The sequence below is a fragment of the Sebastes umbrosus genome, chromosome 22 (genome assembly GCF_015220745.1).
Source record: "Sebastes umbrosus isolate fSebUmb1 chromosome 22, fSebUmb1.pri, whole genome shotgun sequence".
NCBI lineage: Eukaryota > Metazoa > Chordata > Actinopteri > Perciformes > Sebastidae > Sebastes > Sebastes umbrosus.
Genome location: NC_051290.1, coordinates 9,354,270 through 9,367,202, shown reverse-complemented (window position 1 = coordinate 9,367,202; position 12,933 = coordinate 9,354,270). Strand labels below are relative to the sequence as shown.

Genomic DNA, 12,933 nt, shown 5'->3' with positions numbered 1-12,933 from the left:
TCCTTCCGTCCATCCTTCTGTCCGTTCGCGTGTCACACTTTCGTTTCCGAAGCTGAACTCGGAAACTATTTAACTTAGGAACTTCAAATTTGATGTGATGGTTGACAGTGTGGTCTAGTTGTGCCTTTTGAGGGGTAGAAGTCCATGGTGCCCAAAATTTTTTAAATTTTTCCAAAAGGGCAAAACCTTTGGCCCTACTTGAGTCAAGCAGTGAGCATGGGTATGTGAGCCATGCTCTCTTTTGCCTTGTTGTTTTTGTTAGACCTTCACCATTGATAAAGCCATTGCTTGCTTGACTCATTGTCAGGCTTAGTTCTGAACTTTGGTGTCAGGAGATGAATTCTCCTCAGATATGTTTTATTTCAGAGCCAGGGCTCTTGCTCTTTTCCAGGGACGTGATGCCCAATAGGAATCTGTATGTTGGATTGTGCATCATACAGTGTGCATTATTATTCATACTATCTGTAAAGGTTGCATTGGCCGTCAAACCTCAGCACTTTTCTGTTAACAACCAGAATGTTTCTGAGGCTCTGAGTTTTGAAAGCTGTGAGATACGTAAAGCTAGCATCAAATCAAATGTGTAAACTTGTTAATTTATTCATTGATCCTAATTTAAGTTAATATGTTGCTAATTTTAGACTATTTTTATTGAGACAAAATTATTATAAAGTGGTAAAAGTTGTAGAAAAAATGTTATCGAAAATTAAGCGTCATATCTGTCCCACCTGAACCCTGGCTCCTATTTGAATTAGCCTGATAATGAGCATATGAGGGGGCCAAAAATAGATGTAAGTATAAACCAAAGTCCTATGGTTTGTGGTAAAGGCGTAAAGCTGATGATCTTGTCCAGAATAACTTATGGTATTTTCAAAACTCTCTGTTTTATCTTAACTGGTGCATGTCTTTTTACAGCTTGTAAATTACCATTTGAACATCAATAGCTATACAGATGACATCCCGCTATTAATCCCCTCATCTCCAGATGGCTTTAGCTCCATTAATATGGTAGTAAAACCCAATTATGTTAAATCCAGGATCATAAAACTTATCATAGCTAAATCAAGGTGATTCTCATATTCTAGTTTGATCAGAGAGAAAAAAAAATCTCCACATTTCCATTTAATACTTCATGCCAAGTTAAAAAGTAATTTGACGTCAACTTTAAGGGCCACATTAAACATGTGGAAATACAAATGGTAAGTCACAAAGGCCAAAAATAATTGGGTTGAAAAAGATCACAGGACTCACATTTCGTGCTAAACCATTTGGGTGTATTTGTCCTTCATTCTTGGCACTTCCGACGCGGCCGGATCCGACCGAAAGAAATTCAACATCCACCACTTCTTCTTATTTACACTGTGTGAAATTTTCCAAGCACACAATTACAGCCAGAATCCTATGTTTTCCGATCTAAAAGATTATGTCATATTTGTGTGACGAAGGTTCGGCCACATAGCGGTGCTGTTGTTTGGCTTTTCAACTAGACGTAGTTGCTAATTTCAATGTCGGCTCATTTTAATGATGTGATTATTGGAAAAGGAGTGTCAATCTTCAAATAGTTTGTCGAAAAATATTTTACCTCTGGTCTTTGCAAAGAGAAATGATGTACGTGTTTGCATGCATATAGAGCGGGGAAGTGAGATTGAATCACAAGTAGTCACTTGTGACGCATTTTAAGACGTATTTTCATGCCGGGTGTGAACTGACGTACTCAGAGCTGCCAACTTGTGATCAGATCACCCTGTTAGTGCCAGGTCTGAGCAGGACCAGAGATGAGCTGTAAGCCACCCGGAGGTGAAAGTCATTTTGAAGAGCTGTTAAAACAGTTTGACACCTCATCTCAATCAGCCTGAGGCTCAGTCAAAGGCAGTACCCTCTAAATATACTGTGGGCAGCAGTGTGGCACATCTGCACTGAACACTGTGAAAAAGCTGTTGAGAAAGAAAACAGCATCAGGCCTTAAAAGTGTTTTTGCTGGTCCACACTACAGAGCGTAAAATCAACTCAGAACACAAGCATTGAATGACAGGATGTTAAGTTGGCACTGTCGCTTAACTAGCTATTTGCTCACATGCTGTCTATAAAGCTTTTCCTGGATTTTCAACTATATATCCACACACAGTTGGCATGAAGGAACATTGGAAATATGTGAAGAGACTGTTGGTCAGATTATCATTGTGAAAGAGTTTTTGAGCCTCTTTTGTTCCGGTCGCACCGCAAGGGGAAAATATTTTTTATGGACTGATATATGAGAAAACTGATCCTCTCATCGCCTTAAAATAGTGTTTCCTAATTTATTCAACTGATTTTGTGCATAAGAGCTCTCTCAGCTCTCTCCATCCCTCCCTCCCTCTCTGAGCTGTGACCAACTGCACTTGCTGTAGATTGGCTCCAACATCTACGTTGGCAAAAACAAGTCTACGATAGCACACCTTAGATGAGATACAGCAGATAACGGTGTTACATCACATCAAGCAAGATAAAGATCATTTTTTCTGCATTGAAATGAAATGCAATGTTAATACCTAGAGGACACTTTCTTTCTATGGCTTTTTCATAGACCGATTTTAGTCTTTTTTAGGGGGGTACATGGGGTCTTTAGTGGGAGATAGCAGGTCAGCAAGAGATGTCACATAGAAGTGGTGCACATCATCTGAAAGCTGGGAACCTGAAGATTAATTTGAGATGTAGCTCAGCATTATGTGACAAGTTGTTCTAGTCATTAATCAGAAATAAAATAAATAATTGATTAATTAATTAAAATAAATTGTGAAAGTGTATAAGGGCTTAGAACATTATGATAGAAGTATATGAAAGCCATCCATCCTCTGAATGCTCTAGGTCTCTAGTTTGTGGCTGTAAAGTTTCATGAGCCTGTGATTATCCTAGAGGTCACCACAGGTCATTTTATACAGTGAGGTCAAGTTTAAAAAAAATGGTCTCACCATAATGTAATGGTTGCTATGGGGACTAACATCATCACACATGAAAACAGTTTGGCTCATTGGATCCACAAGAGTCTCAGCTTTACAGTCATACCCAAGGGACCCCTTTGAAAATCGACATGCAAGTTTTACCTCTCAAAGATTTAGTGTAACTTCGTAGTGTTATTTAGTGTTCTTCGTGACATGGTTACCATATGGTTTCATATGATCCCAGTATCTCTCACTCTAGCTCTAAAACTGAACCTGCTACAGCCTCTGAGAGACAGTAAAGTCGGCCCCTCGAGGAGTGGAAGAGGTTAACTTCTCTCTCTGGGTCTAACAGCTGGTCCTGTCCTCTTCCTGTTTACGCTACATCAGCTTCATCACATGAACAGTCTAAGCCATTAGCACAAATGTTGTAACTGAAATCTGGCTATTAAAACCTGCAAGCTTCTAGGCACACAGAAAACCATTGGCTTATATGAATTTTAAGAAATCCTAATAATAATGACGGTCTCTGCACTTAATCATTCACTCAGTCATTACTTAACCTAAGTGCCTTTTTCATCTGAAGCATATCTGCTATACACTTCAGTTCATCCAAACTGAGCGATGGATGTGAGGAGTGTGTAACGTACGTCAGAAGGCTGGATGTGTCAGATGTGGATTATGATGGATGTCACACTTACTGCTCATGCCGGCGTCTGGATGTCTGGCTGGCGGTGATAGCAGGCCGCACGCTGACAGCAGTTTCCCCTTGGCAGTACCACCTGCCTGCCCCACACGCTGACTTGTCATATCGCCTCCTTCCACAGCTTGAACGGGTCGGATGGAAAGTGTGCCTGAGGTGCCATACAGTGAAAGTGGCTTGGATGTGGAACATGGAGCTTAGCGTTCTGTAGTCTAACACTGGTCTGACAGGGTGTTTCTGCTAACGGGGCTTTATGTCCGCTGACGGGGGCTCCTTTCTGCGTGACAGCTCTGTAATCACAAACTGGATTGTCATAACTGTCAAAATTAGTAATACTGTACTTACTTTCATATAAATTCAGTGTTAACAGGCAGACATGGCAGGGGAATGTGAAAGATGAGGCTTAAATAGATGATGTCTCCCACACTAACCTACAGCACAGGGTTGCCATTCAGAGAACGCTTCCTGCTGCTTTTGAATGTGTCTTTTTTTTTATTTTGAGTAATGTTTTTGTGTTTTATTGAATTACTTCTCCGTCCCTGTTTACCCCCGTGTTACCATAAAGCTGTGTCAGAGTTTAGTGTGTGGGTTGGACTTCTTTGTGTGGTCTCTGAGCTGATGCAGCGGCTCAGTCCAAGGCTCTGGATGGAATATCCTCTGTGGCTTAAAGTGGGCCGGAGAGATTGGTGCTACAAACTGAGCCATAGACATACAGTAGTTGATATATGCTTGAGGAAGTGTGTGTAAGTGTTTATTGCTGTACAGCTGGATTTGGCTGGGGGAAGCCCAGACTGAGACGTGGAGCAGAATGTGATCTGAATTCTAAGCAGGACAGACGACACACTGGGGATAGACGAGAGCTCTGTGTGGATAGAGTCCTAGACAGTAGTTGAGGCGGATAGACAGGTGACTACAGCACATCTCAATAAAATCTTTCATATATTCCTTTGGTGCAAAGTTAAGGGGTGGACGGGTGAAGCTGGCACGCATCATTTTAACATATATAGCATGAAATCTGCTAGCAGGAAAAGACCTTTGAAAAGCAAAACACAAAGAGCGTTTTGTGTTTTACCAAAAGAATGCATCCTCCGTCGTTAGAGAAGATGCCCGGCGAGAACATCTAAAGGCAAAAGTTTAACGTGGGGTGAAAAGCCCATCACAGCATCCTCCTGTTTGCATCCCCAATGCTTCTCCGACCTTTCTCCCAAGAACTCGAGTCTTTTGTGTGCCTTGTTATAGTCTCAACATGTAGTCTAGACATTGAGACTCAAAGGCATTCTTGGCATTTCACTTTTTTTTGTACACACAGAAAATTGCAAAAAGTAGTGAAGAATGAGTTCAAACCCCTTCCTTCTGTCCCCCTTGAAGTTTTTGAAAATGATTTTCACCCAAAGGCTTCTTCTGATATATTCCAGTTACTGAGTCAGATTCATGATGAATATATCGTATATCATGACCAGAGATGCCAGCAGCATATGCTTGGGTTTCCTTAATGCTATACTGAACAGCTGGCACCAGGATTAATGAAAAGAAATGGACGAGGTCAATGAACAAGTTAGACATTAGACAAAGCTAATCGCTGACTCAAAGTCTTCAGTGAGCATCAACGTAGCAATGACTCAATGTGCTTCCAGCTAAATACACGATACAGCTCTTTCTCCGTGTTATGAACATACAGTTGAAGCGTCTGGTAAGTGTTCTCTCTTTTTGACCTCCGCTTGACTCCTCTGAGTGTGTATATACACACATGAAGATGCATGCACACTAAGAATCCTACAGCTAATTGCATTTGGACAGAGGGGCCCTCTTATTACAGTGCCTCCAATTACACCCACAGCCGCAGAGTCTCTCTCTCCAGCAGCAACCGCAGCTCCACCAGTGAATAAAAGCCGCGATGATTATGATTGCTAATGATCATTGTCAGCTCAAGCATCAGAATAGAACTGTGAAAAGAGACCCACTAGCCCTCAGCGGGGCTGCACAATGAGGATTGGCACACCGTCGGTGAAAAAAGCTTGTTTACATCCCACAAGTTATTATGGTATTCATGAGCCGGTGTGCTCAGGTTTGTCTAAGGATGTTGCGTTTTGGGCTCCCTGCCAGTCTCAAGAGGAAATGAGAATCAGTGGAGCGGTGCTGGACAAAGTTTTGTGATGGCTGTATCTGACTGGAGCGTATCTAGTTTTGTCATGCAAAGATAGCAGTTATAGATGGAGTTTAGAGAAAACTCTGCTTTTCAAAATACCTTCTTTGCGTTCTCCACTTCCAAGAACCCTCATTATTTTCCCAAGTCTTTATTTGTATGCAAGAAAGCCTACTTTTCCCTGCTCGCTTCCCAAGTCCGGAACATACCCGTCATGGGTATACGTTATGGAACCTGAACAGGTGATGAACAGAGACATTTTTGCTGCTTCAAATGTAAACATATTTTTCTTTCCTGCTCCAAACCTCTGGACAGAAAGTTTTTGTTCAATGTGCATGATGCATTGCTCAGCTCCTCTGTGAGCCTCTGTAACCTAATGTTTCCCAGCCTGTTGTGCACGAAAAGGCGCATAAAGGCCACGTTAATGCACGAGGCGTTTAGCCTGCAATAAGTACGCCTTTCTTGATTTCCGCGTGTCATTTGTACACCGTGTATCCTGTACTGACTGCAATGTAAATACATCCGTGTGTAAATGCTACGGAGTTAGTGACGTAGTGTAAAAAGCGAGAAAGACCATTATTTTTTTGTTTACCAGTGTTTTGTTTTGAAAGTTACGTTAGTGACGTTTGATTTCCGTAGTTGTTTCCGTACGCGTTTTACTTAAACTTACTTATTTTAAGCCAAACCATGACGTCTTCCCCTTCCCCTTACTACGTGGTTTTCTTCCCTGAACCTAACTGCAGACGTTTACGTAAAAAAGCAGTGTACAAATGACACGCGAAAACGCTAAAATGTGTGCTTGTGACACGCAGAATGTCCGTGTACTGTGGTATTTGTGGTACTTTCCGTGAGACCGGGTTGGGTTGCCCCTAAACCCTGTGCCGTGTAGCCCAGATAACTTGTTAACATGTAGGCTATCTATACAAAACTATAATTCCAGCATCATAATCTTTATTTGTATAGTACTTTCCAGAATTACATGATATGGTCAACTGTTTCAGAGTTTAGAGGCCACGCTTGTAAAAAGCACTGTCGCCTTTAGATTTGAGTTTCCTGAGTTGAGAGGATGGATCTAATCTTGCAGCGTTTCTGAGCTTGACTAAACCAGTTTTGTGATTTGGCTGTTAAAACATGAAATCAAAATTGAATCCTAATAGAGCAGGACTGTTAAAGGATTATTGGGGCCGATGCCATGTTTGTTTCTCGGAGTATAGGACCAAGTATGGCGCCTTGGGGGTACCCCGACAAATCAGTGGGTGGACCGAAGAGGAATATATTTGCCAGAAAATGTCTTGTTAGAGATGTTCTGGTCCACAATGTCAACAACAGCACTTTACTTTTCGTGCGTTTTCTTCATTCCTCTTGACTCGATGCTGTGCTTGCTGGCGTCACCTGAGAAATACTGGCTCAGTCTGCTGGAGTGAGCATTTATAGGTGAGAGCCAGGACATGAGAAGAGAGATGTTGCCACGGGGAATAAGCAAAGAAAAAACATTAGGATGTGTGTGTGTGTGTGTGTGTGTGTGTGTGTGTGTAGGCAGTGTGGTGGTGCGCCAGGGGGTGCTTTCTGTTCTTTCTTTTTTTGTATCACAGTCACTCTCTCGGTCTCCTGGCACCAAACTCCATTACTCACCTATTACTTTAATAACATCAGGTGAAAATGGTGAGGAATGACGGATCTTTTCTACTTAGCGCTCAAAGGTCAGCAGCTTGAAAGAAGGCTTCTTTACTCTTCCTCTAAATGAGGTAATGTTAGGATAGCCCGATAATGTGTCTACTCTGAGATGAGTAATGTATGTGTGGGCACATTGGGGGATTATTTGTTGAGTAACTGAACCTGCAGGAGTTGGATATGGACCCAGATGTGCTGCCTTACAGTACCGCGAAGGAAGCTCGTTTGATCAGTTGGCTGCATTGGAAATAGCCGCTGTCCTCGTTTTCGTCGTCCTGATGGCGACGTTCTGGAGCTCATCTGGGTTTTATAAATGGGCCAGCTCTAGTGTGAATCACACCAAGGACTTGTGTTTACGACTGAGAAACATCAGGGGGTTGAAAGGTGCATCAAGCTCCATGACTGTCTACAACCTTAAACATGTGACCACTGAAGGCAGCAGGTTTTGACTTATCAATTCCTAAAATCTGAGTGCCATTGCATATAATACATAGCTGTTAAAGCTTTAGTCAGTTTGCAGTACTAGAGGAACTACAGATGGAGAAGTCTGAGTTATTTAAGTACTAAGAAACTGAAACAAATCCAAGTTTCGGTCTAGAACCTATTTTTAGTCAACTTGCTACTTGACTTTTTTTTTTTTTTGGTTAAGTTTTTCCTTATCCAAATCGAGGGTCTTGTGACCGAGGGTGTCGTGTACTGTACAGATTGTAAAACCTCTTGAGGCAAATTTGTGATTTTAGTTTTTTGGCTATATAAATAAAACTGACTTGACTTATAGTACTATAATTCTAAACAAAACTTAATTATTTTTGGACTCAAAAAGCATTTATACTGAACACCATCAATGGAAAAACATGTACCAAATGCGTGAGCCCTGAATATTAAGCACATTTATTAGGGGTGGGAAAAAAAAGCCATTCACCTATGTATCATAATTTCCTTTTTTACGATTTTGAAATAGTTTTTTTTAATGCCAGAATCAATATTTGCTTCATTTGAGTCTATGCGGACGTAGAAGGAAGTTACCGCTTTTATTGTTGTAGTCTGAGTAATGTGACGTCATTTGTTTTGGCAGGAAAAGCAGAGCTAGACATCATGACTAAAGCTGCATGGTAACTCCGTCATGGACAGGAAACGTTCGTGTGATGGAATTTTCTATTAATTCCTCTCTCCTTGGTCGGGACGGCAGAGTGTTTCTCAGAGTGTCCCTCTGTTGACATGATTGGGTTGGAGTCCTGTCTATGGGAGCCGCCGTTATCTGTACAGCTGTGTCTGTAGTGGGAACCATAGAGCCAGTCGCCGGGGCAACCAAGGTCAGAGATGCCAGAGGAACCGAGCAAGTCAAAACATGATAAGGGTAAAACACTGAGCACCAGGGGGGAAGGGCAGAGTTGTGAGGCCTTCATGCAGAGAGCACCTCAATGGTGGAGACCTGCAATTGCTCCTTGATCAAGCTTCCATAAACCTTCTTTGTAAGACATCAACAGCTCCAGGGCCTCTTCCTTCCTATTGAGTTAACTTGTGTATCAGAAATTCCACAGCAGTTCGTATCGTATTGCGATAACGTGCGGTCAAGCCGGCCGTCACGCTCATCTCCGTGGTCAAATGGGCTGACGCTAAAACTCCCATATACTGACATTTATGTTAAATGCATTCAAACGGCCCCGATGGAGCTGACCATGGCTGTATAAAGAGAACGGAGCTGACGGGAGAGCTAGAGACGCACTTGGCGAAGTTAGAGGAAGTATACACATGTGACTACGTCCGGTTTTCAAGATAAGGTGTTAACAGAGGGAACTGTACATACAAAACACATATATGGAAATAAGATTGATTGGATTATATTCACCAGAAGTATAAAATATCACTAATTTGTGAGAGAAATGTCTTTATTCTTTGACTTTTGGGTTGCTGGAAAAAAATTGAAAAAATTATTCCTGACAATGACTGACATATGTGATTTCAGAACATCTCTGACTACATACATCCTGAATATTAAACATTTTTGCTGTTTTAATTTAGATATTTTCCAAAGTAAAAGTCCCTAGAAGTGTATGATTCAACTTTTTAGTGTTAAAAAAGTTCATAAAAATCACAATAAATGGCAATGCATATCGAATCAGCACCCAAGTATCGTGATAGCATCGAATCAGGAGAGAAGTGTATCACCTAGCCCTAACATTTATGCTGCTCGCATCTCATCATATTTGCTTCAACACCCAGTCACCCACTGTGGAAGCAAATTGTGAAAAAAACATTTTGCTCCTGTGGCACCGTTGATTGGAGTGATGCCTGGATTGGCTTCATAAATAAAAATGAAGCTTGTTATGTTCACGCTGCTGGAATGAAACTCATCGAGGCTCAATCGTATTTATATTTAATTCCCCTGTATAGAAAAGAGATTAACTTTTTATTGCATATATAATTATTAATAAACTTAAGGTATTGAGTTTTGACAGCCAGCTCTGTGTAAATCTGTTCACTCTCAACTCATATTTATATACATATCATAGATGTAACTCTGCTTATAATAGTAGAGGACACATTTCATTCTCTGTCAAGTAGCTCTGAATCTTCCATGAACATAATATACAGCAGCCTGACGGTGATAGACAGTGAAGCAAAAGAAGGAAATGAAAGGAGCAGGGCAGGAAAAGACCAGTGATCTGTGGTTTGCAGTGAGGATGGAGATGGTGAGTGAGCACCACTCATGCTGTAAATCCTGTTATGTCACAGATTAGCAGCGTGCCATGCGACGGAAGGAGAGGAAGCTGTGGAGAAAGAGAGCGGAGTCAATGTTCACCCAGTGACCAGGAGGATTACAGCTCCTGTAAAAAAGCACATCCCATTGGTCGGAGTATAGGATTAGAGACTTGTAAACCGAGGTGCTATTGGAAACGGTGTGATCACATCTGGTTGGAACTATAAATGAGATTACAAGTGAGCGGAAGTCCCATTGGTGCTAGTTTGAGATTACACTCATTGCTAATTGGAGAACCAAACATTTATATAGCATTTAATTCCATTCACAGTTTACAGACAAGGATAATATCATTGTAGTTTAGAAATAGCCTACATTATATTTGACTGTGGACAACTTTGCATAGACAACAGGAGCTACACCCATTTGAACAGTTTCAAACCTAGAGGAAATAAAACCAGTGAAGTGATGTGTGTCTGCCGCCCCACCCGGTCCCTCCAGTTCCACATGTACACATAAACACACTCCGTCTTCCTCCCCTCTTCCTTCCCTCCCTTCTCTTCTCTCTTTCAGTCTGTCTGCAGCCGTCATCTGCACAGCTCCCCCTGGTTGATGCACTGCAGCACTACAGACCTCAATGAACTCTCCGGTCTTTGAAAGCACTTTGTTAAAGTTAACATAACAGAACATAGAAAGCAAACAAGTAGAAGCAAATGCAAAACAAACAGAAACATACAATGAGCACCATTCAGCAAACAAAATACAAGCAAACAGGATATAAACCACAAATACAATTTAAATTTCAACCACCAGCCCTGTGTCTGTGGCAGCTGCTATTCTGGTGGGATTATTGGACAGAACACAACAGCTGCTGATGTATTAAACTAAATTTATTTGCTAATTTTATTTAATTACCAAGTAGAGTCCTATAAGAAATTGAATGGAGTTTGAGTTATTGACACTAAAACTAATTCCTTTAGTTACCACACCTGATGTTTTGATTAATGCAGTGCACTTTGAGGACCATTCCAGTAGCAATAAAACAGTTGACAGTGGTGTAGGGGTGTGCTTAATCATATCATTCATAATATGTCATGTTTAATATGACAACACTTAAAGTATGCAGTCATGCTTGTAGTTCCCTTCGGCTGTACTAATCCACCGCTCTATAGTTCATGTTTACCATCCTTACCACAGGCTAGCAATTTAGCACAAAACCCCCCCCTCAAAAAAACAAAAGAGTCTGGTTTAATACCAAATACTTGCAGAACTCTAGTGGGATTGGATTTGAAAATAATTTGGAAAAATTTACTTGATGATGGCACTAGATGAAAAGTTAAGGGATCATTACCTCCGCCAAGGCTTGAAGGCCTAGGAAGGAGGTTATGTTTTCACCCGCGTTGGTTTGTTGGTTTGTTTGTCCGTTAGCAGGGTTACTCCAAAAGTCGCCGATGGTTTTGAATGACATTTTTTGGAGGGGTAGGGTGTGGTACAATAAACAATCCATCAGATTTTGGTGATGATCCGGATCACGATCCGGATTCAGGAATATGTTTAAGGATTCCGATCAGCCTAAGCATTAAAACCACAGGGTATAACACAACAACACGCAGTGTAACTGATGATGCGTTGATGATGCGTGACCCTGCCTTCTTCCTCCTTCTGAGAGTAGAGGGATACGTGTGTGGATGTGTGTGCGGGACCTACTGGCTGTCCGCGGTGAGAAAGAACAAAGCTGTAGATGACGGGATGAGAGACAACGTAGTGTAACGTTATACAGACATAACAAAGCTGCTGAATGAGAGAGGCATCCGCCGATACGTTACACGGAAACACACCGTGTTAATAATAAGCCGACGACCTCATGGTACCGCCAGCTGTGAGCTGTGATCTGTTTTTAGAGTCACGCGTAGGCGGAGGTCTGCGCTCCGAGTGCAATTCTAGTTACAATTTGTCCTGATGGCAGGGACATGAATATTTCTAGGGAATATCATGTTGAGATCATTGTTGAGATAATGTTCAACCTCATGGTGGTGCAAGAGGAAAAGTCAGTGCATCATGAAAATCATTAAAGTTCATCCTCTGGGGACCATGAAATCTCAAAAATATTTCATGGCAATCTTTTCAGCAGTGGTTGCGTTAGACTTTCTCCTTCAACAATTCATAGTCATACTCTTACTCGTACTCATAGTCATAGTCATTCACAGTCCGCTATCTGTTCTGCATGTGGCATATTGTACTCTGTTGGAAACACGGCGGCGGCGGCGCTCGCTGTGTGTCACTGCATGTGTGTGTTTTTGTTCTTTTAAATAATTGATATACAGAACAAGCTCATAGATTATGCATTTAAGGGCATGGAGAGAAAAGATGAACAGAGACACGACACCGACCGTGCGGTCTCACAAACAAGCAGATAAAAAGATTTGTTTTCCCGTAGTCTTTTCCTCGGACAGACAACTTCTCACGGCCGTTATCATTTTGTCCTGAAGGCTGAACCCACGCTCTGCTGCCACACTGGAGACTGAATCACCATCAAAATGACGGACGGTCTTCAAATTGTTCCGTCATAGTTACAACATTTTTTAAACTTTCTCAATAAACAAACTGATAAAAAAAAAAAAAAAAGCTTTCTGGGTCAACATAGCATACACTGAGGAATTTATTGCTTCAGTTGACGACATTCACCGTCAACACTGAAGGAACATTCACATAAAAGATTAATAAAACATCACAGTATCGCCCGCCCTATTGCAGTGCACACTTGAGCGCCACCTTACACCCTCAATCTACATAGAAAAGCTTC

General features: G+C 41.5%; 1 protein-coding gene across 14 annotated transcripts in view; it reads left to right on the top strand.

Annotated features, from left to right (window-relative positions):
- The window catches only part of camk2d1 (calcium/calmodulin-dependent protein kinase (CaM kinase) II delta 1), a 76,617-nt gene that overhangs the window by 23,691 nt on the left and 39,993 nt on the right, over positions 1 to 12,933 (top strand). The gene's annotated exons all lie outside the window — the stretch shown is intronic.